General features: G+C 39.4%; 1 long non-coding RNA gene across 2 annotated transcripts in view; it reads left to right on the top strand.

The window, feature by feature from the left end:
• LOC102152166 overlaps positions 1-24052 on the top strand; it is a 74963-nt gene that overhangs the window by 38775 nt on the left and 12136 nt on the right. The window contains exon 6 of one of the 2 annotated variants that reach the window (XR_005373795.1): positions 14548-14999. The exons of the other annotated variant lie outside the window; for it this stretch is intronic. This is a non-coding gene — a long non-coding RNA (uncharacterized LOC102152166). Of the gene's footprint in view, positions 1-14547; positions 15000-24052 lie in introns of those variants that run through there. 2 annotated transcript variants of the gene reach the window in all.

Here is a 24052-nt window from a genome sequence, read left to right as displayed (position 1 = left end):
GACGTGGGATTCGATCCCGGGTCTCCAGGATCGCGCCCTGGGCCAAAGGCAGGCGCCAAACCGCTGCGCCACCCAGGGATCCCATCTCTTATTATTTTTTAAAGATTTTATTTATCCATTCATGAGAGAGAGAGAGAGAGGCAGAGACACAGGCAGAAGGGGAAGCAGGCTCTATGCAGGGAGCCGATGTGGGACTAGATCCTGGGACTCCAGGATCACACCCTGAGCTGAAGGCAGACGCTCAACCACTGAGCCACTCAGGCATCCCAAAATTCTTTTATTAAAAACATTTTGCAAAAAAAATTTAAAAAAAACATTTTGCAAACATGTACTTAAATAATTTGTGTCTTCCATCCAATATGATAGGTTTGAATCCAGATTCATATTTTCCATGATGTTAAATACATGTTTTAACATATGATCTATGAATAAATGTGTATCATTTATTTGCCATTATCCAGAATTTTAGAAAATTATCAGTATGTGAATAGGTAGGTCCCTTTACATTAACTGTGCTTTTAAAATCATAGACATGTGTCATCAGTAACTCAATTTTTTTTTCAACTTTCCTATGTCTTCTTCAAGCATCTTTTTTATTTATCTGTGGTTTAGTTTCTCTGTTCCAGTTTCTTCCCTGGGAACATCTGAATTCTCAGGTTGAATTTCATTCTCTGCCATCATCTGGAGCTTTTGATCTTATCATATTAAGCTCTTCCTTCTTTCCTGTAAATACTCTTTGCACTAAAGTAAGCAAAGATTCTGCAGATCAAGAAATTCAAGTTCAGAGGCTAAACTACTGGCCTGAAATTTTACTGGAAGTAAGTGGTGGTACAACATTGAAACTTGAATTTTTGTTTTGGGTCTGAATCTCAATGCTTTTTCTACCAGAATAAGTGATCTTATCTATACAACTCCTGGTTTCTTTTTTTTTTTTTTTTTTAGTCCCCCTGGGATTTATCATCAGCTTTGAGATCTGCCATAATCAACAAGCCAAGCATTGTTACTTTTATAAATGATATGTTATGTTACATTTAGTTAGTTGCCTAGTTTATATGAGTAGTGAATTCCAGTTATAAATTTTGGATAAAGATACAGATATTTGGATACAGATATAGATATGCCTCTGTTGTTCACAAAAAACCTTACAACATTTTAATTTAACTTTACGTTCTGTGCTTATTTATGACAAATTTCTATTTCAAAGATAGTGCATCTTCTGCTTTCTGAACCCATCCTTCTTTGGGGACTCCTAGGATTTGGATGGGACATTACGCTCACTAAATATTTCCTAATATTTCTCATGGGATTCTCCCCACCTCATTTTCCCAGATGAGGACATTGAGGCTCAGTAAAATAGGTATAGTCAGTAGTGTAGCAGGAGCTTGAATCCAGGTCTTCTGGATTTCCTTCACTTCCTTTTTTAAAACTTAATTTTGGTTTTGGTCTAATCAGGAAAGTTGGAAATTGGTGCATAATTGGTTTATTCTTTTCTTATCCAAAGTGTTTTAGCTATTTATTTGTTTATAGAAAGAGAGTACACATGGGAGGGACAGAGGGAGAAGGAGAGAGAGAATCTTAAGAGAATCTCCATGCCCAGCACAGAGAACACAGCCTGGTGTAGAGCCTGATGCGGGCTGATCCCACAACCTCAAGATCATGACCTGAGTCGAAATCAAGAGCCAGACGCTTGACTGACTCAGTACCCAGGTACCCCTAGCTTTCTTTCTAAATCACAGCAAGTGTTAGTTTCTAGTCTTAAGGCACACACACACGTCATATATATGTATATTATATACATGCATACAACACACACACATATATATATATATATATATATATATATATATATATATATATAAAGAGGTTATTTCTTTCCCTCTTTCTCTCTCTTTTCTTTTCAAAACTCAGTCTCTAAATGCTCTACTCCAAACCAACTGATGAGGACATTACACAGTATGTTGCTTCATGATTATGACCACCACGTGGGCTAGGAAGAATGTAAGGAGACTGTACAGTACTGCAGAGCCAGCAAGCCTATTCTAATTAGCTTTTCCCCTTGCTCAGATATTTATAACTAATCCTAGCTTGCACACATGTGTATGCATGGCCTGCAAGGTCGCTGCATCTCCTTAGCGCTCCCTGGAAAAGTAAAGTGAGCTTTCTGGTGGGCAGAAGAAATAACCCAAGACTTATTTTATCCAAAATATTGTAGAAGCTCGGTTAATTTTTAAGTGAACCACAGGTTTTATGTACTTGGTTTTGTCCAGTAGAGGGACTAGAGAGGTAACATTTAAGAGTCTGTGGCCTAAATACCTGTAATTATAGGGGTGACTTACCAGAAAACTTTCAAGTCTTATTAGATGAAAATGAACTTAGAAACTGAGTCTACTTGAAATAATCGTCTTTGCAAATACCTGGATGAAAGTGTTGCTTGAAGTACAGGATGTTGTGAACTGCTTTTGCCTGGCCTCTGTTTTCAGGTCAAACTCATTAATGTCCAGTTGTTGCCAAACGTTAATTAGTAAATAGAAACATATCTTGATTTTACATAGAACCCCACTGAATAATATATGTGCACTTGCATGGGGGCAATACAGAAGAGCTGTGTTTTTCTAACAAGTCTTTAGCAGTCAACTCACATTTGGTTTCTCAATCCGCATATTTGTTTAGAAATTTATAGTTCCATAAGATGCTTGCTGATTTATTATTTCCTCTGAAATCATGAATTCACTAGAATAGCTGTAAGAACTCATTGGTCCTGATCCCAATCACTCATTTTCCTCTTCTGGGGCTCATTAGGAGAATATCTTGGAAAGCAAAATGTGTGATGTCAAATTCATATAAACTTTTCTCAGTGGATTACTCATTTATTTATTGGACAAAGAGTATTTGGTCCCCTCCTATAAGGCAGGTGTTCTGCAAGGTTCTGGTGATTCAGTGGTGATTGACCAAGGTATGATCTCTTCACCACTCATGGAGCTTCCAGTTTAGCAAAGAAGACCAATCAAAAATAGTAAAGACCAACAAAATGAGAAAGAAAAAGTTGAAGTATATAGTATATTAAGAAGCTGATGGCTGCAGTCGGAAGGGGATTCAATTCCCACTGTTTGGAAGAAGGAAAAGATGATGGAAAGGTATAGGTGCAAAAATTTAAGAACCAAGAAGCAAGTACCAAAGGAGTCAGAGAGACAGGAGAAAAGAAAATATAGGCAAAGAAAAAAAATAGGAAGATTGAAAAAGAAGTTGAGTGATCAAGAAGTAAATGAGGGATAACAAGCGTCAAGATGAAGTTAGTGTCAGGGAAGAGGAAGGGCAGTGGGTGGGAGAGGGCATATTGAACCCTTGTTTTTGTCTCCCCCCCCCACCCCCACATGAGCAGCACTCTGATTTGTCTTCAGGAACCAGTGTTCTCCTAGCCTTAGCCCACATGCTTTCAGGAGACTTGATCTCACACTCTGGGATTGGCAGGTCAGGGTTAGACTTTGAGCTCAAATATGGACATGCAATCCCAAACCAGGCTGGTGAGAGTCATCTCATGGATTTTTTTTCTGGAGCTACTAAGAAGAGTTCTAGTCTTTCACTGGAGGGTTAAGTTGATTAAGCATATGCTTAGATTTGCTGGTGGCCCTCTTGACACTACTTGTGGGGGCTTGCTGAAGAATAAATCCAACCTGGAGGGAAATAGAGTTAATCTAAGAAAGAGATCCCTGGAGAGATTATTTGAATATCTGGATCCAGCCATACCTGATCTATTCAGGAGTATCTCCTTTTGGATAGTTGTGAGTTATGCTTTTTATATTTAACACCAAGGACCCCAACTGTATGTGCTTTCAGGCAATTGTGGATTGAGGGTAGTAGGGAAGGTGGATGAGGAAGACAGGCCCATACACTTAGAATTGTTTTGCCTGTCAAGATGGCAGTTTTTGGAGATGAATGGTCTCACTTGGCACTTCCCAAGCTGAGTTAATTGGTTCCTCCTAGCTTCTGGCTTGTAGATGACACTAGGTAGGCTGAAGAGAAAAAATCCTGCTCTAAGTAAAGGGGTCTTCAGAAGGGAGTGTCTTGATTTTAGGTCCAAAATTAGAGAGGCTGGCCTAAAACTAAGGTCTTTTAGTAACAACAGTGTTGGTGAAGCAGGTACTCTATCTCAGATTAAGGCCATTCTTTCTGTTGGGATAAGTGGGAAACGGAAACAATGAATATTGGATGTGACACCAGTGTCAGCAAATAAGGACCGAGGGTATCAGCAAAATTCCTAGTAATTTACTTATTTCTTTACTACATCCTAATTTCTATGTCAGGCTTTCTTGATGGTATCATTTTTTAAAACTGCTTCTGAAAATTTACTTATCGCAAAATAACATACAACGTAAGACTTAAATAAATGGATTGTTTTCTTATCCTTTCCAACTGTTTTGAACAAACCACTACTCAATCTTTTTTTAAAAGCCAGTTTTATAGACACATTATTTCATGTATAAAATCATGGTTATTCTATTTGTCACTTACAGATAAAAAAAAAAACAATCATAAGGTGAAAGGTAGAGACCGTGAATTATTCTCACATGTCAATTTTAACCAAGTGTTTTTTGAAAACTCTGTAAACGGTATTGTTTACTTGATGTCAGGATATCCATTCAATGTTGATTGCAGGATATCCACTGCAATTTCACCTTAACTGTTCAAGGGTTTCGGGGAAATTAGAAACACGGCATCTGCCACTGAATCATTTACAAAAAAAAAATACTGTCTAGAAACGCAAGTATAGTACTTAGAGGCCACTACAAATCCACATGTCCATGTGTCTTGCAACCAAGTACTTTGGTTGAAAGAAAAAGAAGTCTACAAGACACTACAAGTGAAAGAGAGGTTCAGAGATGAGATGTGGATAAAATCATAATAAAAATATCAATAGTTGTAGCTACTATTTTTGAGTGCTTAATATGAGTCATGCACTGTGCTAAACACTTCATTTAAATTCTCATTTGCTCTAAATAAGCAAATTATGAGGCATGTTCTATTAATATTCCCATTCTGTAAATGAGAAAACTGAGCATAATTACTAAGAAACTTGTCTACATTTGCAGGGATAGGAAAGGGTGGAGCTGGGATGCAAACCTAGTCTGTATGATGTCGAAGTTTCGTCTAAGGGCAGGATGGGTAGCGAGAGCCTGCAGAGACTAAAGTAGGCAGTGGACAACCAGGAATTTAGAGTGTTTTTCCATTTCTCTCACAACAACTTCACTTCTCAGATTTCTTCTCTCTTATAGAATATCTTATTGTCTCTTCAAAATATTTCCTCTCCCTCTTTCATCCCCCAATCTCTTTATTTTGCTGTTAGCCAAGTATGGCTTAGCCACTACTGAGTCTAGAAGAGTTTTCATCTGAACCCTCTCCCCGTGATTGACCTCAATGCTAGCCTCCAAGTCCAACTTCCTAAGAAAGAAATCTGATTGTCACTCCATGACTACTTGGGCCTGCCCCTTTACCATGCACTGTGGGCAGGGACAGTTCCCCAGTGGTGATTGCATCACAAATAAGCTACAACAATTTCCAAAGGGTGTGATCCAAAGCATAGGCTCCTCAGGAAATCAGAGAAGGGAGAGAGCAGAGAAATCTTGCTAGAGGATGATTAACCTGGACTAGTTTTTGGAAGCTGGGAAATCTGGTCTGGTAGATACGGTGTTGGAAGATTCCAGGCAGGGAAACAATGTGGATACTAGGGGTGGGGAGGAAACATAGAGATGTTCCGAAGTGAAGGAAGGAAGATAGTCAGTCTCCTTATGAAGGAGAGCACCAGAAAGCAGAAAAGCAAAAGATTTTCTTCCTTCTTTCAAAGTCATCTCTCTAATATATGCTTTCTTTTTGACAGGCAAGATTATACTACTTGATATCTTGAGCATCAACAGAATTTCTTTCCTTGGAGGTATCATGATATGCCAGAAAGGACAAGTGGGAGGGGGGGCTGGTTTCTGGTTACTGCCTCTGCACAACCTTAGACCAGTCACTCCACATTCTATGGATAATTTCTTCTTCTCTCAAATTCTTACCTACCTCACATTATGAGAGGGACATTATAAGGTTTAAGATGAGCTTCTTGACCACTGAAGCAGAACAGCCCTATGTAATGACTTAAAGCATCATGTCATCAATGTCTTTGCCTTGTAGTTTCTTCTTCAAAGATTGTATCAAGGCAAACAAGCCTAATCACAAGTCTGGTTTTGAATCATAGGTTTCCAGATTATTCCATATTTCACATCTTCTTGTCAGTGAGGCTGAATATGTATAAAAAATCTCAGCTTAACCACATTCAGATGTTGAAGGTCAGCTCAGAGTTGTCACCTTCAGTAGCTGCCAACTCACCCCCTACAGTTTATCCATTTGTAAACAGCTCTCCTTAATGTAACTGATTTTGACAAAAACGTGAAATAATATATCATTTTGGTATAATTAATTTTGTTAACTGAATGATATACTTTGAAATGTAAACTAGCAATTTTCTGAGGGAATTATTTTTATATCCATATCTTCTGTCTGATAATATATAGTTACAGATGGCAAATGACTTAACAATACTCATTAGAATTTTAAGAGGCATTGCCACTTTTACTTTCAGTCTTAGAAATTTTAAATGTTTTGTAGATATATGGTTTTTCCTGCCTAGTATTCACTTGTATATGCATACATATGATACATATTATATATGTGTGTATATATTCTGTGTATATATATATATATATACATACACAATATACTAAAGTCTAGAATGACTGATTCAACCAGAATATTCAAATACCCAAAACTTTTCTATATTCTCAGTTAAGAAAAAGAGACAAATAATATTTTTAAAATACTAATAAGTTTCTAGAGAAGAACTAAAAACATTTCACCTATGTCCTCTGGTTAGTATAATTTTCACTCCATTGGCTTCATTTTTATCTCTTCACCTAGGACTTTGTAGCCAGCCCAAACTTAAAATAATCTTGGGCTGGACAAGATTATTTTATCAATTTCCTATTGTCATTGTAACATATTAACACAATTTATTTATTATATTGCTATACTAGAGGTCTCTAGAGGTTGGTCATCAGAAACATGTTAAAGAGCACAGCTATGTTTCTTCTGGAATCTCTAGAAGGAAAGCTATTTCCTGGCTTTTTCCAGCTTCTTCATTTTGGGGATAGTAGCCCCCTTCTACCCTCAAACTCAACCACATAGCATCTGCAAACCTCTCCTCTGATCTCTGCATCCATCATCATATCTTCTCTCTGACTCAACCTTCCTATTTCCCTCTTATTAGGATCCCTGTGATTATATTGAGACCATCCAGATAATTCAGAACAATCTCCCAATCTAGAGATTGTTTACTGAATCACATAAGCATGATCTCTTTTGCCACATAAGACAATATTTACAGATTCTTTTTCTTTAAGATTTTATTTATTTATTCACGAGAGACATAGACAGAGAGAGGCAGAGACACAGGCAGAGGGAGAAGCAGGCCCCCTCCAAGGATCCTGGAACCCAGGATTACACCCTGAGCCGAAGGCAGACGCTCAACCGCTGAGCTACCCAGATGTCCCTATTCACAGATTCTAAGGATGAGGACGTATACATCACAGAGGGCCAGTCTTCTGCCTGCCATAATTAATCATGAAGAATATTTCCAAGATTATTAGTTGAGTTGGCCAGGAAACTTGGCATTTGACTCAATGGCCTTTGACTCCCACCATCAAGAAACTTATAAAATAAACCAATAAAAGTCAGGTGCAACACAAAACAGAATGAGTGGAGATGCACGCATTGTTCAGACATAAAGGAGCAGGCTCTTGGCAAAGATGCATCAAAGGACTCCAGGGTTCTAGTTGGGGCTACATTAAGTGACATCTTGAGCCCATCCCAATCCTTTTATTTCCATGACTTCTGCTGCAGAGTAGATTCTTAACAAATTGAATTTAAGATTTGGACTCTGGTGGCACCTGAGTGGCTCAGTCAGTTGGGCATTTGCTTTAAGCTCAGGTCATGATCCTAAATTCCTGGGATGGAGCCCCTCATCAGGCTCTCTGCTCTGTGGGAGCCTGCTTCTTCCTCTCCCTCTGTCTGTCACTCTACCTATTTGTGTTCTCTCTCTCTCTCTTTCAAATAAATAAAATATTAAAAAATATATTTGTACTCTGTTGATTTCTTAAAGCTGTGCCAGTATATAGATTTTAGACCCAGTACAAGATAAGACGTTAAAGAGTGTTTCTATTTCCAAACTAGTATACATCATACCGCACGCCCCATATACTTTTTCCAGCCCATATGCAGCAGTACTTTATTTGTTCTGAAAATTATTGTTTAATTTCAAGAGAATAAAAAAAAAGAATGAGAGTCCATCTGACAGAAGTGGGTCTTTCTAAGCCTCAGAACTGAGTATGTTGAAACTGTTGGACTGTAAATGTGTCTTTAATCTTTTAATTTTTATGTCAAAAAGTGCTTTGGGGAGACTGGGGGGAAAGGAGAGGACAAATTTAAGCAGAAAATTTATTATCCAAATCCTTGGATAAGGAATGTCCAATGACATAATGGCTAATAACTTCAGCTATATTTTTACGAAGGACGAGAAATTTCCAGTAACAATGATTGAAACCCAAACAACACTCTGGTAAAATCTTGCTGACTGAATTTATCTCACCCTTCAGATTTTTCTTTCTCAAGGAACTTCCTTTTATAGAGTTCTTACCGCACTTTAAAATGTTCCAGGGATTATTCCTTTTTAAAGGATTTCTTTGGGCTATTATTCATCCCTTTGCGCTAATCCCCTAGGATCTCTCCAGGCAAATTCAAGTTATTAAGACTGTGGGGGGAGAAATCCAAGTGTTCAGTCATTTACAAGACTCTGACTTACCACTATGATTTCCAAGTAATTGGAAACATCGGTATACGTGGCTATGATTAGTCATATCTGTTCAGAAGGGAACCTGGATGCCTTCCTGGAAATGAGATGCCAAGAAAGCAGTCCAGGATTCCCTCTGCTTCCCCTCCTGAAAGGATCAAAAAGCAAACAAGGCTACCAGGACTGACAGACTTCTGTTGCTCTGAATGCTGTCACACTGTGGAGAAGCAGCAGGGCCTGACCAGAAGGGAGAACAGTTTGCCCTCCTACAAGAGTCAAAAGATGCAATGACTTTTGTGTTGTGTACCTTTTAGCGTTACTGTATATTATGCTCTTCGACATTAAGATGATAATTGCGGAGAAAGTCTCCTATTGGGCCGTAAATTAGGGGCTTGCTTCCTCTGTCTGGGCTTTTTGTGCTTTATTCACATCAAAAGGCAATTACTTTTCGTGCACACTTAATCCCACCAGTTTAATGGGGCATGTAAAATATGCCTTGCAATTTGCCCTTTATTAATCTTAAGCTTGCTGAAAACAAGAGCCAGCTCACCATTTGGATTCTTAAAAACAACAGCCTGCCCTTCAATAATTTAACTTCTGTCTAATTTTGCCAAACTCAGGAGGTTTGGAGAAATGCATTCTTAGTAGGACCAGGTTATTCTTGGGGGCCCTTGAAAGCCCTTACAGGAGTCGGGAAGGGCTGGATGGCATAGTAGTGCCTGAATCTTTTCCACTGGTAGATGGGGTAGGTTGGCCTTGTCTGCCATCCACGAGCTGGGACAAGCGGCAGAGAGAAACATAGGCTTGAAAGACAGACCACCTTGGGTTTGGATACGGGCCCTCCCACTTGTGCAGGACTGATGGTGTGACCTTGGCCTAGTTAACTTTTCATCCTCAGTATCTTCATTGGTAAAACAGAATAATGTGTATAAAGGCAGCAATGAGGCTGACAATGAATATAGGTAAAAGAGTGACCCTGTGATACATTTTTCAATGGAATGAGTAGTAGTCATCAGGAATTTTCAGTAGCTATGGGAATAGTGTTCTTACTATAAGTGATGTTAGGTAAACTATCTTGGGAACCAGAGAGCTTCAGTCTGGTCCAAAATACTTAAGGGGTGTAAAATAAGTTGTTTGAGAGAATGAGAGTCAATGCAAGAAAATAAAGTCTGAGCACCACAGGCAAAGGGTAGTAGCAAATTCTGAACAAGAAAACAGAAACACCAGTCAGAAAGGAGTGGGTGAAAGCTCATTGCAAAGATATAATAATGAGCGCAAAATTTTCATCCAACGTCCCACCTCCACACATAATCAAAGACAATTTGGCAGAGCCAATACGGTTTTGAGAGGATGCAGAGAGTACATAGGGGTGAAAAGGAACCAAATGGCAGCATGAGTGTCTGTCTATTTGACTTTCCAGTGATTTGTGTGCCAAAAATATTACTATTAAGTGTGATTTTATCTGACAGCATGATTGGGTCATCTCTCATGACTTGGAACAAAATTTTGAAAGAGAGCATAGTTTATGTCTGTAAATAACTGCATTGTGTGTCTGCCCTCCCCAAAGCCCCTAGCACCCCAATTTCCTTTCTCAAGATATCCCCAGTTGTCTGAATAGGGAAAGGTTTCTATAATGATGTCATGCTTGCTCCAAGCATAACGGAAAGAGATATTATGGAAGAAACTTAGGACAAGAGTGGAAAAGAGCCTCAAGAAAGAGAGACAGATGAGACAGATGGGACACCTGAGAGAAAACCCTGATATAAGACACTTCAGAGTTCTGGTTGAAGAGAGTGAACAACAGATGTCTTTGTCAATACAGGAAAGTGTTAGGGTCAGAGCTCCCTATAGATACAGTGGGTAAACAGGCCAGTTTTCTTCAAGTAGCAAGCAAAAATAAACCAAATTCAAACTCACTTTAGCTAATAGACATTGTATCCGTTCAGAGAACTAATGGACCCAAGGAATTTCTCTAGGCATTGTCATCTATAATGAAGCTTCAAGAAGATAACATACACACAGCTTCTGTCTGACCTTTTAACTCTCTCCTCACCCCCAGAAAACTCACAGAATACTGTCTACAGTTTGGAAAATAGGGCTCTGTTATGGACTGAATTAAGTCCCCTCAAAATTCACATGTTGAAGCCCCAACTCCAGTACCTCAGAATGCGACTGTATTTGGAAATATGGTCTTAAAAAGTAATTATATTAAAATGAAGTCATTAGGATGGGCTCCATTCCAGTACAACTGGTGTCCTTCAGAGAAGAGGAAATTTGGACACACCAACATATAGAGGGAAGATGTGTGAGGACACAGGGAGAAGGCAGCCACCTATAAGCCAGAAAGAGAGGCCTTCAGAAGAAGTTAAACCTGTTGACACCATGACCTTGGACTTCAGACTTGTGAAAGTAAATTTCTGTTGTTTAAGCAACACAATCTGTGGTACTTGTTACAGCCACCCTAGCAGATTCCTAAAGGCTCTCTAATGCTTGATTCTGAATTTAAGAATTCTCAGCACTTGGATGATGACTATTACTGAGAGAATTTCTGCCTGAGAACCAAGACACAATGAAATGAGGAGAAATGTTCATCATGTGCCTAATATCCTGACCTAGAGGTAGGTCAGAGTAAATTCAGTTTACTATTTCTGAGGATAAGCTGAATTACAGATATTTTAATTTTGTAGGAAGTACTTCAATTTAGAATATGTCTGGAGTCTCAAGACTTAATCTGAATATTAATTGCAAAGACGATATTCTTGTACAAGTCTGCTTAGTTGTTCTATTCTTTAATTAAAGACCACTGTGTGTCTGATGTTTTCCCTCTGGTTATAGTCATCATATTTGCATAAAGGGCATTTTATTTCCATTACTTCTTAACTAATTTTTCTTTATCCTCTAAAAACTGGTGGGGGGATATTTTGTAATTGTAAAACAAACCCCCGACAACTCCTACCCCCAGCCCACAGTATGGCAGAGTAGTGTCTTTAGAAATCGAGAATGTCAGGAAGGAGACATTGGTTCATTCTCTGAAAATGGCCAACTTTTCCACACCCTGCTCCCTACAAGGAGCTGAGATAGAAATAGAAAGTGTCTCTGATTTGTTGGCCTTTCAGGTTCTGGAATATTTTCATTAGTCAACCTCCAGAGGACCACATAGCAAAGTCTGGGCCAACAATCCCTATGAATGTCCTTCTGAAAGCAGCCAACAGAAGCTTTCTATGTCCTCAACCTCTGCCTCTTGCATTTTGCCTGCTGCTGAGCATGGTTTACAGTAATAAATCTGTTCCCAGCAATATAACTTGATCCTTATAATTCAATCCCAAGTTTTCAATGGGAAAAAAATCATGTTTGTGAAACTATGCTGGCTTCTCCTTTTTTCCATTTATTTATTGTTCCTTCATAGAGATAATATTGTATGCTTGCCAATCCATTTCTTTTTTATTCCTGGGAACATAGGAAAGTTTTATTTCCTACCTTCCTTGCATCTAAGTGTGAGCCATTTAACCAGTTTTGGCTAGCGGAATGTGGGAGAAGTAATGTATTCCTTTCCCAGGCTGACCGTGACAAAAAGCCCCCCAGGTGTGAATCTTCCTCATTGCTGGCCACATGTGAGGATAGTACTGTCCCAAGGTGGAATGAGTCTATGTTCCTGAGATCTTGGAGAAATTCTACTCAACCAGGAATCTCTGCATTGGAATTAGTGTGAAGGAAAAAGTTTTACTCTACACTATTCAGATTTTTAGCATTATTGGAGATCATAGCTAACTTTTTTTCATTCTAAGTAATACCAAAAAAAAAAAAAAACAACACATTTTTTTTAAATTTGTACAGGAATGGTGATGGCCCTCAAAGGTTGAGTACTTCTGAAGAAGTGAACACATTATAAAGATGATTTCAATTACACAGTAGCTTAGGAAATACTACATTGAATCAATCATGTAATCCCTCTAAATCCAATCCTTTTTTTTTACCCTGTCTCTTTAACCTCCAAATCCAATCAGAAGTGTGGAAGGCTATTTCTGGTTAGTCTTATGCACTGGCCTAAACTGTGACTGAGAGTTGGCAGGTGCTGCAGAGGAACCACTGGTTTGAGAGCTGAGAGATGGGCCTGGCATCCCAGCTGTGCCACTGATCAGCTACAAGACCATAAATAGTTCTTTCCCTCTTTATATCATACTAAAAGCCAAGACACCTGCCATCACAAGCATTTGAACTATATGCCTGAGCTCCCCAACCCCCAAGTAATGTTTTGACATTTGAATTCTCAAATTCAGAACTCAAAACCTGGCAGCCTATCAATGTGTGAATGTGTTTTATTGGACTGCATTATGTCTTAAAAATAAGGAAATTTCACATGGAAAGCCAAGGTTCAGCATCACTGACAATACTTGCTTTCTCATAAGGCAACTAAAAATAAGCTAAGTAGCATCTGCCCCATTAGGGTGGAGTGTGTGCTTCCCATGCCACAGTCCCCACCACTTCCTAACATTATACACTGGCCTTGCTGTGTTTGCCTAGGTCACCATAGATATTGGGTTCACATCCAGGTTAGAGTGAATTTAACCTTGCTTAAACCTGCCCACACCAGGGATGTAGGAGGGAAGTGGATACTTAGACAGAGCTGACATATAAACTTGGCAGAGCCAAGGGATGCTAGGAGAGTTAAAGGCAAAAGCCAAACCAGAGATCAAGAATCAGGATCTAGGGGCACCTAGCTATTTCATTTGGTAGAATATGTGACTCTTGATCTCAGGGTTGTAAGTTCAAGCCCCATGATAGATTAGAGATTACTTAAAAATAAAATCTTAAAAAAAATAATCAAGGTCTGGAGCCAGGTCAGTCTAGAGAAAGATGATAAACTGAAAAAAAAAAATCATCATGGTAATTCCTAGAGGGTGTCACATAGTGCCTCTGCTACCTCCTTAATAGGTCAAGTGTCTTAAATCCTCTCCCAAGTTCTCCATCCATAGCAAAGGATGGATTGTATATCTTTCAAAGGGTTCTTTGAAGAATTAATGAAATCATCTGTGTAAAACACAGGGTCTAGCACAAAATCAGGGCTCAGTAAATGGTGGGCACCACTATCCTTATTGCAATTGATGTAAGCAATTTTTAGATGTGTAGCAATGGACTCAATTTGGGGGAGTCATGGGATGAAAGTGAGGACCTTGCCTTCATTACCCATAGCTGGAGAAGACTCAGGGAAATTTCCAAAAAGGGAACAGGAGATAAATGTTGCCAGATTCCACTTAAGCTCTTTTTTTGAGAGAGAAAGAGAGCACGAGAATGGGGGATGAGGTTGGAGGGGCAGAGGGAGAGGGAGAGAGAAAATCTTAGGCAGGTTCCATGCCCAGAGTGAAGCCTGACACAGGGCTCGATTCCACAACCCTGAGACCATGACCTGAGCCAAAATCAAGAGTCAGATGCTTAACTGACTGAGCCACCCAAGCACCTCCCACTTAAGCTCCTTCTTGACACTCATGTACAGGCAGTCACCTGTATTGCTCTCTCCCTCAAAACAGCAGACATTTGAATTCTCAAATTCAGAACTCAAAACTTGGCAAATAGAACTCAAACAGACACAACCACTCTTTGTCCTTTACATTGTATCTTTCAGACTATTCACCACTCTCCTAAGATGTTTTATCTTTCAAATTTTATTTCAGATTGTTTTCACGCATATTGTAAAATTGAGAGCAAGAAGGAAAATCATAACAAAGAGAATGTTCAAAGGAATTAATATTAATTAAGCACCCACCATGTGCCAAGCACCATGCTCGGTACTTTCCTCGCAAGAATCCTACAGATTTGATATTGGAAACTCCATTTGACTGATAATGAACCTGAGTTTGAAAGAAATTAAGTGACACTTTTTTGGTTTTATTTTCATCAGAGAACTTATGAATATATGAAATACATTTTTCTGTTTGTGGGCTTGCTTTGCTGCCTATTTGCCTTACTCTAAGGCGAGTACAACCTGAGATTGGATCCTGCTATTTTCTTCAATATTTCATGCCCAGTTCCAAAAACATTGCCTGGCAAATATACTAGGTAACAAAAATATTTCTTGAATGTGTGACTCAATTGTTTAATCAATGAGTGAGTAAATAAAAATTGCACGGAGCTAACTTTGATCCTGGCATTTCTGTGCATATGTCCACACTCGATCTGCTTTGACCGTGAAGTTAACTAATCAGAAGCTGCCCACACCACATAACTAGGCTGGATGAGACACACACACAAGTGCCATCTGCTCTTCCCATCTCCTACCACTGGTTATGCGACAAGTACCCTGTCTCCTCCATTCTTCCAGAAATGCTCCTTCTTGTAGGTTTGAAACACTAGTGACAGTAGGTGTGTTTATATTATTATATTTTTGCTGGAAATTCTTGTCCAAGAGTTATATGTGAAGTATCAAAAAGAAGATGCCTCTAATGCAGAGGCATCCTCAGTTTTGGCAAAAAACACTTCTTATGCACCTCATCATAGGGCAGAGGACACACATGGACATGGTTAGCCTACCCTGGGCAGAGTCAGCCTACCCTGGCAGAGCAGACTGACATCCCAGGCTGCTATCCACATCTAGCCATGCCTGGGAGTCTTAATAGCTTTTGTTGCCTTTATTGGAATAAAAGCTTTATCAAAGGTGCTTGCACTACCCCTGCCTCCATGTTGTGCTCAAAGAACTCCATGCATTAGAGCTAATGGTGTTAGCCCCACTGTACTGATCACAAAAAAGGGTCCGACCACCAAGGTGACTTGTCTAAGGCCACAAGAAGTTATCAGCAAAGGTAGAGCTCAGGAACTTGAATTAAGCTGGTATCTTTTTAATCCGACATGCAACATCTTGGGCTCTTCATTTATTCCACACAGATTTATGAAAACTTTATGTTCCAGGTTCTCAAGTAAGCATAAAGGTGGAGTAGCAGGCAGTTTAATGTCATGGACACAGTACAGACATTAGCATCATGGAGACCTGAGACTCAGTCCATCGGCAGAAATTAAACCCACAGCCCACACTCTTGCCGCTATCCTATAGGCCTCCTGCTTGGAAGGGCTCGCAATATGAACCGTGTTATCATGGTTCCTCTGATTTCTCTTGATCTGTGAATACAGAACTTTTGGCAGCTCTGGTTTCTGCCTGAATTCAATGTGCTTTGCTTTGTTACAAATTAGGCCGGACTTCATTACGGGTGACAATGACCTACCAGAGGAAAAATGACTCCCACAATCTAGTATATTCCCGAGACTCAGTGCCAGCAATTCCCATGTTAAATTGGGCCATGGACTTCCCCCAAGTCCCTGACAGCAGGACAGATAGTCCCAGTGTGAGCTTAATTACTTCAGCAGTTATGCGAACACAATTTTGCTGAAAATCCTGTCGGTCTGTCTTCATGCCAGAGGATCATAAAATCTGCTGGAAGAGGTGCAGCCTCTTCCTTATAAATAGAGTCAGAGTTTCATTGATTGCAACAAGTTATTTACTTCAGAAGGGAAAAAAGGATGGTGAAGAATTATTAGTAATTTTTGGAACACGTACAGTTTAGGCAGCAAATTTATCTTAAAAAGACATTGGAAGCAAACATTTTTGGCTGGAGTATGAAGAGACAGGTAACAGTGGAAAGGCTTGAAAACCTGTGCTCTACCCTGGGTCTGTAAGAATAGAGTGAGTGAAGAGAAAAGTTTGTAGAGAAGCCATACGTCAAAAAATTATTCTGTGCATTATAACCTTAAAGAGGAAAAAGGACTTTTAAGGAGGGCCAGATTTTGATATTCTAGAAGCACCTGATGGCACAGATCACCTTCCTTCACTAACCCACCTCAGTGAAGATGAAAGAGAAACAGGGGCAAGGAATCGTACTGCAGCTCCTTATTTCAGTTCCCTGGGACAGAGTATTTATGGAATCAGATGAGAGATGGAGCTAGACCTGAAGTCTCTTTTTTTGTGGACTTGAAGAAAAAAAGAATGGTTATGAGGTACATTTTCCTGGATATTATACATTTTTTAGGTCATTATTTTACTTTGCTTTCATCTAAAATTGTGATTTATCTTCAATAGCATATTTGTGGTTTGGGAACCTGGTGAAGTGTTAGAGTGAGAATAGATTTTATGGCTTGATGGAATGTCATAAATCACTAAATCTTATTTCTTTTCATTTAAAAGTAGTATTCAATTACTATTTGTTTAATAGTGAGCTGCAGGATGCAGAATTGAAAGGAATCCCAGGAGTCATCCAACCTGAATCACACATGGTCTGTGTCACAGGCTCTTCTACTAGAAATGCTCGAGCTTGGCTCCGGGCCCTTGGGCGGTCAGAGAACTCTCTCTGGTTTAACTAGAAGGTCTGCTTTAAGTCAATCCTCATGGGACACCTGGGTGGCTCAGGGTTTAAGCCCCTGCCTTCAGCCCAGGGTGTGATCCTGGAGTCCTGGGATCAAGTCCCACATTGGGCTCCCTCCATGGAGCCTGCTTCTCCCCCTGCCTATGTCTCTACGTGTGTGTGTGTGTGTGTGTGATGATGATGAATAAATAAATTTAAAAATTTTTTTAAAGTCAGACCTCACTTTGACACCCATCTCTTGATCCTCACTCTCCTTTCCAAGGTAATATTTAAAAATAAAGGAGATCATATTCTCTTCATCTTTACTTCCCTTGTGGGGCATCTTACCTCCTTACAATCCTGATTACTTCCTCTGGGCTCTGTCTGATTTCTCAGCCTCTGTTTTAAAATGTCTCATCAAGCACTCAATATTCTCCAATCCACCAACGTATGTACAGAGTGGCCCAAACAATGCTTTGCACATAGCAAGTGCTGGAGTGGTTGGGTTGCACTTCGCCTGCATGTGTGTTCTAACCACCTCTGGGGAACACAGAGGGAGTATATCCTTCCTTCATCTGGAGTTTTTCTGTTAGTGCCCTGATATGTGATATCATTCCCTAATATTAGACTTGGGTTATTGGAAAAAAAAAAGAATTGGTGCCAAGCCATACCTCTCACATCTTTCAATCTACATGTAACATTTTACATTTCACATGAAACCCAAACTTAACTCTGAGCTATATAGCCTGGTTTCTAAATTCAGAATCTCTAGCGACTCTAATGAATGATTCTATCCCGGTTGACCTTTAAAAAAAAAAAAAAAAAGGAGCATTTTACATTTAACCCCTAAAACTATCTTGGTGTTGTCCTAACACTGCAGATAATCAGAATCTTTGAGCTGTTTTTCTTTATCTGATAACCTTCTCCTTTGGGTGAAAGATGTAGACCCAATCACCTTGTTTTTATGTTTCAATTAGGTCATGGGATAGGACTGTAAGCAGGAGAAGACTAAGAACAGAATCCTGTGTCTTACACATAAAGATTCTGCAGCTTGGTGGCACTTTATTAATCAATAAGCTTTGGAAATTTGTTCTATCTCCATATCACATTGTAATAAGTTTTTCAGGTGTCTTCTCTATGTCTATACAGTCACCATGAGAAGGGCCATTTCATGCCTACTTGAATGTAGGCAGACACTTACTATAGAATTCCACTCATCTGTCACCTTGTATATTACCAAATAGGTAATGAGATAACCATGTGGCTGCCTAGAAATCAACTTTTTCTTTCCTAAACACTGAAGTGCAACCTATTTATTTGTCCACTCAAGAATTTTGAAGAAGAACCATGTCAATAGAAATATTTCCAACATTTCTTGAGTGTTCACCCATTGGTCGGTGCTAGCTCATGTGCTTGGCAATATTAATTAACTTAGTGCTCACATCAATCAACAAAAGATAACTATTGTCTGTCTTATAGTCAGGAAACCAAGACACAGAGGTAAGTCAGTTGCCTAAGGCCACACAACTAGAAAGTGGTAGAACCAGGGATGCAAACCAGGACCAGCTGGTGCCAAAATGTATCCTCCTATCCTCCTAGTCACTCCACACAACTTTTCCTGGCTTCTTGGTGTGCTGCTACCTCTGAATACACTCACAGTTCCTGTTCTCTGCCAGTTTCCTCCTTCATTCCCATAGCTCTCTTCCAGTTCATGATTTCTCAGCAGCAACTTAAAATACACATGCAATCCTTTACTCCCTCTACCCTTAAGATTTCACAGATATCAATATGAAAACTTCATTATTAAATGTACTGGATGCTCTCATACCTTCTTCCCAATGATACACTGAGTGGCTGCTCAAGCTTTAGTGGTTTAAAGCCAAGATCCTAGGTTTGGCGCCTGCTTTTGGCCCAGAGCGTGATCCTGGAGTCCCAGGATCGAGTCCCACATCAGGCTCCCTGCATGGAGCCTGCTTATCCCTCTGCCCGTGTCTCTGCCTCCGTGGGTGTGTGTGTATGTGTGTGTGTGTCTCATGAATAAATCAATAAAAATAATAAATAAATAAATAAATAAATAAATAAATAAATAGCAAGCCAGATCCTTAACACAAAAGCAGGAAGAAAGAATTGGACATATCTGCTTGCTTGAGCAAGAGCAATGGGGGAAAGGCAAAGGAAGAGGTAGAGAGGGAACCATAAGCAAGCTCCACACTCAGGTCAAGTGCGGGACTCGATCTCAGGACCCAGAAATCTTGACCTGAGCCAAAACTAAGAGTCCATCCCTTAACAGACTGAGTCACCCAGGTGCCCCAGCTTTTTGTCATTTTTAATATGACATCCTCCTCCTTAAGCAAGAGGTCAGTCTTTTTCTTGTCCATATTGTCTCTCTGATCAAAACTTAAATGAAGCCCTTTTTGCCATCTTATCATTTTTCCTGAACCTTGTGTTCTGGTTCTTATTATTGGGAGAGAATTTTGTTACACACTGTACAGGTTATGATGTATTAGAGGACAGAGATCTGATGAAAATTTGAGATGACAATTTGGGGATAATTTAAAAGAAGTCTGTAGCAAGGAACCAAGGAATACTAGGAAAGTAAAGACTCTTATCAAATGAACTACGTACAAAGAGATAATTGACATCCTTGTGGGATACTTAATGATATCTTGAAGAAGCAAATTTTGGGTCACAGTGGGCAAGGGAAGTGAACATCTGTTAGTGGAAAACAATCAATATGGCTTTCTCGATGCAGGCTATGCCTGGCCCAAGTGGTAATGAAACTGTAGTAACTAGCTTCATGGAAAGATAAGTGTGGGAGAGGAGAATGTTGAAGGGAAGGCTTGGAGAGGTGTGTCTTCTTTACTCTAGCCATTTAGCCAGACATCGCCTACCATTTTGGAGTCACAGAGAGAATATGTGACTTGCAGTGGATCACACACCTGCTTAAGGACACACTTTTAGGACTAGAATTCAGGTCTCTTGTTTCCCAGGCTGGTATACAATAGTCTGAAATCTATGTCAAAGATAACTTGTCTCTGGGCTAGATTTAGAAACTTAAAGGTCTCAAACAAACAAACAAAAGATACTGTAAAATAAAAAAGTGAAGAATAAAAAGTATAAAGCAATACAAAACCATAAAACAAGGGCAGAGAAGTCCAACAAAATCCTGAAGTTTTTGTTTGCTTATTTTTTGTTCATGACAACTATTTTGATGTTTCTTTCACAATATCAAAAACAATTTTTACAAGGTGTTTCATGCCTTCTATTTCCCTTCACACATATATTGTAATACCGGATTTTTATGTGTTTATGGACTCTGGTCTAGCCCAGCTTGAACTAACTGGTGTGTGAAGGGGAGCCATAGAGAAGAGCCAGTGCCACATGGAAGCTACCAAAGCAAATGTTCTGGTCAAGAAGACAAATGCCACATTCAACAAGCAGCATCAGATGGAATATCCTTAGGATATAATATATGGGGTATGGGTAGTAATATAATAGATTTCTGAAGATCAAGTAATAAATGGGTGCTGATGAAGCCAAGGAAAATTTATTGGAGACACAGGCTTTAAGCAGAGTTAGAAGGAAGTGACAAGACATTCCAGGCAGAACTGTAAGGGAGGAACTGGACTATAATGTCATGGGATACAGCCATTGAGTTGGAGAACAGTGGGAAGCTCGGCAAATGGAAGGGTGGGGCCAGGTTGTGGGAAAATTTGAATGTTATTTCTTTTTTTTCTCTTAAAGATGTATTTATTTATTTTGGGAGCAAGAGGGAGGGAGAGCATGCACAAGTGGGCGGAGGGGCAGAGGGAGAGAATCTTCAAGCAGACTCCACGCTAAGCTTGTCCTTGATCTCACAACCCATCAAAGCACCACATCACTTAACCGACTGTGTCACCCAGGCACCCCTGAATGTTATTTCTTCAAAAAATGTTTCTTTCATATGTAATACATGTGGTGGGCACTGGGCAATTGAAGAGCAAGGTCCATGGACTTTGTAGTTCAGAAAAAAAAGATGTTTCATTCCAAAGGAATGTCATAGTAGAATAAAGGTGATGAGAGTGCAAACACAAGTGACTGCCTGAGCGTGCCAGAGGACCATCTAGCTCAATCTGAGAGGACTGCCAGGCAAATCCATATGAAAGATGAAATGTATAAGCTGGACCTAAGGGAAATTAGGAGTTCAGTGAGGAGTAAATGAGAGTAGCATTCAGGGTAGAAGAGGGAATAGCAAGTGCAAATAGAGGCAAAAGAGAGCCACCTGGAAGATATTTTGTGTAACCCAACATAGAGGGAGAGGTGACAAGTGATGCAAAATCATGCTGGGGTGGAGGTGGCAGCAGGTCATGATGCCCTTCAACAAACACAGGCTGAGCCCTTACTATCAGGAGGTATGTGGAGCATATGGATGCATGTCTTACCATTCCTGCCCTGCAGGTGTTTACAGCATGGCAAGGTGACAGGTAAGTCACTAAATATTTACAAAGGCATATGCTAAGTACCATAAAAAAGATAGTGCACAGACAGGAGACCAACTGAGCCAATCAATTCATGGAATTTTGCCCACAGTTTATCCTCATTCCTTCAACAAATATTTATTGAGTACCTTCTCTTATGTTAGGAACTAAGGATATAAAAGCATATGAAATTTATTTCCTGTTCTTAAGGAGTTCACAATCTCCCAAGTGTGACATACAAGAAAGTTAACATTTACACTCAAGCATAGTAAGGGTCTTGGCAAAGATACTCACAGAGGACAGTGGGAGAATGTTAAATATCCCGCCTAAGGATCAGAGAAGGCTGAAGGCTGAAGGTAGAGACCAAAGATTGTTTATTAAAGGCTAGGTAAGAGACTGTTCTATGGGCAGAAGCGACCTCTCTATATATATGGGCTGGTCCATACAAACCTGCCAGTGTGATCACTCATGGATATAGTGTTGCAGTGCATATGGAAATGCTCTGTAATGTGCCTCCTAGCACAACTGCCCTGCATTATGGCTCAGCATAATTTCATTTTAATAGACCTCAAATCAGTCCTCTCTAGAGAGTGGACCGTATATTCAGACGGTTTCCCTGGCCATGATTTCACCACTTGCTTTCATGTTTTAATCACATCTTCTAATAAAACATGAGCCTTTTAAAGACAGTCATTCTTTCAGGGATCAAAGTCACCTAGGAGAGTTTGGTTGCCTGCCAATTTGAAGTCTGGCTCTGATTTGCTAGGCAAAGAAAGATTGTCCCTAAGATAAATATTTGGAATTCGAGAGACATGGCCAGACTGCAATATTATTAAGTTATGGGGGATTACATTTGGAGTTTCAGCTCATAAGTATATCTATCCTCTTAATTTATTTGGTTAAATAAAAGATACATGAGAAAACAATGAGGCTTAAAAGCACAATATTAGTAGCAAATCTCAGGATAAACTTGTACTGAACAAATATTAAGTCAGAAAAAAAAAGAAAAATCTAAATTTATAGTCAGAACTTTTGTTCTAACTTTTACTGTCCTAATTAAAGACATCTGCCTTACAGAGGAAATAAGAAAGTGATTTTAGGGTACCTGGGTAGCTTCATTGGTTACATGGTTAGGAGGCTGCCTTTGGTTCAGGTCATGATCCCAGGGTCCTGGGATCAGCAAGAAGCCTGCTTCTCCCTCCCTCTCTCTCTTCCCCTCTCAAATAAATAAATAAAATCTTTAAAAAGTGATTTTAAAAAGTTATTTTAGCATAGCTTTCTTGCTTTTAGTCTTGGCCCAGAAAAAAAAAAAAAAGAAAGACGAATTCTACTGTTGTAAGAAATTTTCTATACTTATAGGAGGACCACTAACCTAAGATTCAGGAAACTTGAAATTCTAACCAAGAAGCTCAGCTCTATCTGTCCTTGGATTACTCTCTCTTTGAAAGGAGATACATAATAGGAGCACTAATAGAAAGACCAACTTTCTGAACCTCTGCAATTTGAGATTGTTATATTAATCCAGGGTAGGTTGACAGGTAGAGCTTGGAACCAAAATAGAAGTCATTGCTAGTGGCTGCTGAAGCTTGTCCTAAGGAGGAGGGTGTGGTCTCCTGGCCCAGAGGTAGAGTAGGATGATTAATTAATGGAGACAGACCATGGACCAAGCCAGATTTCTTCCTTCTCACTGTAAGAGAGAAGGAAGGGTGAGGACAGAAGTAGAACATTTAGGATGTTATATTTGAAGACGATTCAGTTCCAAAGAGCATATCCATACAAAATACAGTGGTCAGATGTCCTGGAGGTTGAAGGATTTTTGTGAGTTAGATGGAGCCATTAGGAATAATTGAGTTGATACACTTTTCGGTTTTACATACTGACCTCTCAGAATAAACATCACTATTTTACACACAAAGAAAAGACTCTATCAAATGTGATGGTACGTGTCAAACTACCTTAAAAGTTCTGAAATGAAGAATTCAAGATAAGATAATATCACTCACATCTAAAGAGCCATTTGCCTAATTTCCCAAATACGCTGGAATTCATCATGAGCATTTGACAACTCTTATGCCTAGTAGGTCTCTCAACACAGTGAATGGTACAATATTTATACAGTTACTGGGTACATCTTAGTTTTATTTTATATCTGGGAAATTTTAGCTGAAGATGAGTAAACTTGAACTTTGAATTTGAACATTGTTCAGATGCTGTATATCCTCATAACTCTTAGCCTGATCAATTAACATTTAAAACTATATTACTCAAAGGTCATCTAAACTATCACTCCACACTCATTTAAGACAGCTGTTATTTTTTAAATTTAAATAACAAGCACTGATTGAATCACTACATTGTACACCTGAAACTAATATTACACTATATGTTAACTG

Source organism: Canis lupus, chromosome 19, assembly GCF_011100685.1.
Source record: "Canis lupus familiaris isolate Mischka breed German Shepherd chromosome 19, alternate assembly UU_Cfam_GSD_1.0, whole genome shotgun sequence".
In the NCBI taxonomy this organism is placed as follows: domain Eukaryota; kingdom Metazoa; phylum Chordata; class Mammalia; order Carnivora; family Canidae; genus Canis; species Canis lupus.
This window is presented reverse-complemented; position numbering and strand designations above follow the sequence as displayed.